Source organism: Alligator sinensis, unplaced genomic scaffold (assembly GCF_000455745.1).
Source record: "Alligator sinensis unplaced genomic scaffold, ASM45574v1 scaffold1295_1, whole genome shotgun sequence".
Classification (NCBI taxonomy): domain Eukaryota; kingdom Metazoa; phylum Chordata; order Crocodylia; family Alligatoridae; genus Alligator; species Alligator sinensis.
Window position 1 is genome coordinate 2,223,699 of NW_005841880.1, and position 3,052 is coordinate 2,226,750.

The window sequence follows — 3,052 nt, forward strand, 5'->3', positions numbered from 1 at the left end:
ATCCTCCCCCTGTTTACACCCAATATTCATGTGTGGCTTATGACTAACCCCAACAGAGGGTATTATTAAAATATGTCTTTATTTCACTCAGATTTTGGGAGCTGGACTCAGCCAGTTTTTCTGTGGATTTGGAAGGTGCCAGCTCTCTGGGGTCTGCGTTGGATGTTTCTAGGAGTGATGAGGACTTCTGATCCCTTTCCCTCCCGATCTGAGAATGCGACTTGCCAGTTTGAACGTCTGCAACGGTGCACCAAGAAACACGCCTTATGGCCTGCTTTAGCCACGTGCCTGCAACTTAGCGCAAGTCCCTTGGAAGTCAAGGCTGACATCAGGTTTGCAAAGACATGTGATGAGTGCAATGGGATTCTAGCTGACTCCATACAACTCAGTTATCAAAAGGCAAAACATCAGTTTTAGCTGCCGTTACACACTTTCCAAAAAGCAATTACTTATTCTTGGCCTAGTCTAATAGTAGTGGATTGGATAAACGGCTTCTTATTCTACTTTCCAGGCTACTACTTGTGACTAAAATGCAAGTTTATTGATTACTGATTGCATACCACCTTAGGCACATGTCATTCGTAACTTGGGCTTTTGCTAGGTCCATAGCCTGCACTGGTCAGCGTGGTCTGTCAGTCCATAACCATGCCTACAGCCTACGGTAGACCCAGGGATTTCTAAAGCCTCCGTTTAAATCTTGTTTGGGGTTGGTGAGCCTGCTTCACTGCTCTGGCAAGGGGTCCTCGGTCAGCTGTGAATGCCCAGGCCCCCAGATCATACTGAACTACACCCTCCAAGCCTTCCCGCATGTTTCTAGGCTCCGTGCAGGCATCAACTCAAACTGGGGTCTTGCAGCACTTGGAAGTCCATGGAGTTGGAGCAAAAAAACCAGGAGCTGGAGGGGGCGTAGCACCTGCTCACTCCCAGCTTTTGCTTGCAAAGCTTCATGCATGGGTTCAACCCCCTCCGTGCCCCAGTGGAGCCCCCAACGGCACCTGCAAAGCTGCCTGAGCCCCTGGTGGCGAGCACATTCTTCATAATGGGGCAGTGAGAGCAATTAGGTAGAACCAGGTGCTGGCATCAGCACATGCTGAATTGCAAACCCCAGCATTTTTGCCTGCGACTTGCAGGTGCAGAACTGACAGCAGACACTCAAGAACATGCCCTGGGGGGGCTGGAAGAAGCCCCTGGAGCCAGGAAATAGCTAGCAGTGATGCTTTTCCTGTCCTACCTACGTGACAGTCCTGCATTGCAAAGCAATAGAGCTCCTGAGCACCCAGCAAGATGAAGGAGTGATTGTAGCATACCTAGGTGAGTGCCATGGAGCCAGCAGGTGTTTCGGGAGTATGCAGGACATGGCTGCATGAGCCAGCAACCGGGCACGGGGTCTGCACCACGTTGCATCAGTGGAAATCTTTCTATTGGCAGCAATGAGCTATGGATAAGGCCAGGGTGGGGATATGAAGCAACAGCATCCAAAGGCTTAAACTGGTTGTGACTGGGTATGGGTGATGGTCTAGAGCTCATGATGCCGAAGACCTGCCCTGCTGCAAACAGCCTTTCTCTGCTCTGCAGGTGCATTGCCCCTGATGCCAGCGCCCGGACGGGGGTTCACCTTCAGGAAGAGGATGTGGGTATCAGGCACGTGGCAGCTCTGATGTCAACCCGTGGATGGCGGCTGCATGCCATCATCAGAAGGTGCCACAGGCCAGCGTTCCCTTTGCCAGCTCTGACCTGCACGGTGCAGGTGGGAGGGGAGCGAGGAGGCCTCCCGTTGCAGGGGATGATTCCTCATGTGCACCCGTGCACTCCCGGGCCCGTATCCTATCTCGGCTCTAAGGCACCAGTGTGCACCCCTGCGAAGCTGCTCGTGCATGGGGCAGGTGGGTCCTCCTGCCTGCTGCTCTTTGGACATGATTTCCACTTTCAGGCTTGATGAGTCCAAAGCCCATGTCAGGCTTGGACCCAGTCCTGATCCCCACCCCCATCCTTGCTCCTTTCTCCTCTCTCCATCTGGACCTTGTGCATTCGTCCATGTGCAAAGGCCCAGCACAGCCCCAGGTCCTCAACTGATTCCCCCATAGAGGGGGCCTCAAACAGCAGTAGTGCAAGGTCTGGGTGCACAGGGGTGCAGAGCAGTGCAGAGCTCTGGAGACCCAGTGCAGCCCTCCTTCTCCTGTCCGTGCAACAGGCATTGCTGAGAACTGCCCACAGAGCCACCCCAGGCGGGGGGGGGGGGTGTGCGAAAAACTGCCCACAGACCCCCCCCAGGGGGGGGGGGGGGCAGTGAATTTGGATGGCCTGATTGCTGAATGTGTCACCCACAACTTTATCAAAGTGGCTGCTTTGCCATGCTCCATTCAAACCAGGATAGGGGCTTAAAACCCAGGCATAGCTAGAAATGCCATGGCCCTACATGCAGGAGGCAAGGGGGCATGCAAGGGAAGGAGATTGGCCCCAGACTGGAAATGTCTGTGGGTGACTCTGGCAGCCTGGGACCAGCTGCACCAGTGGGTTGAGAACTGGGAAGGAGCTGAGGTCACTGGCTCTGAGGGGAGGGTCTGATTTCAGGTGGATCGGGCTGGAGGGAACGAGGGGGTTGGCTCTGGTGGGCTGAGAGTACCGAGGGCAGGGCTATGCGCTAGTTGAGCCCTAAACCACCCCCACAATCATAGCATCATAGGAAATGAGGGTGGAAGGGATCTCAGGAGATCACATCTAATGCAACCCCCTGCTCCAAGCAGGACCAGCCCCAAATAGGTCATCCCAGCCAAGGCTTTGTCTAGCCAGGTGTTAACCTCCAAGGATGGAGAGCCCACCCCCTCTTTGGGTAACCTGTTCCAGTGTTTTACTGTGCCCCAGCCAGTTTTCTATCCACCTTACAGTCCAAGCCCATACTTCCAATGATACTGGAAAGCCAAACTGGGAACTTAGGAAGCATCCAGATTCAACCCTGACCAGCTACATGGCCAGCCAGGCTGGTGCTGGGCTCCCTACCCATAGCTCAGTTCTGACCCTCATGCCCCCAGATCCCCTCACTCTTCACCTGCTG

At 54.4% G+C, this 3,052-nt stretch overlaps 2 protein-coding genes across 7 annotated transcripts in view; one reads left to right on the top strand and one right to left on the bottom strand.

Moving 5' to 3' along the window:
* S1PR4 (sphingosine-1-phosphate receptor 4) overlaps positions 1-3,052 on the top strand; it is a 32,714-nt gene that overhangs the window by 16,374 nt on the left and 13,288 nt on the right. For 4 of the 6 annotated variants that reach the window (XM_025196461.1, XM_025196460.1, XM_025196462.1 and 1 more), the window contains 2 exons: positions 92-332; positions 1,576-1,883. The gene's annotated coding sequence lies outside the window, so the exon portion shown is untranslated. Of the gene's footprint in view, positions 1-91; positions 333-711; positions 1,312-1,386; positions 1,884-3,052 lie in introns of those variants that run through there. The other 2 variants (XM_025196463.1, XM_025196465.1) reach the window with 2 other exon arrangements.
* LOC102386560 (granzyme K-like) overlaps positions 1-3,052 on the bottom strand; it is an 8,952-nt gene that overhangs the window by 5,148 nt on the left and 752 nt on the right. The window lies entirely within an intron of this gene.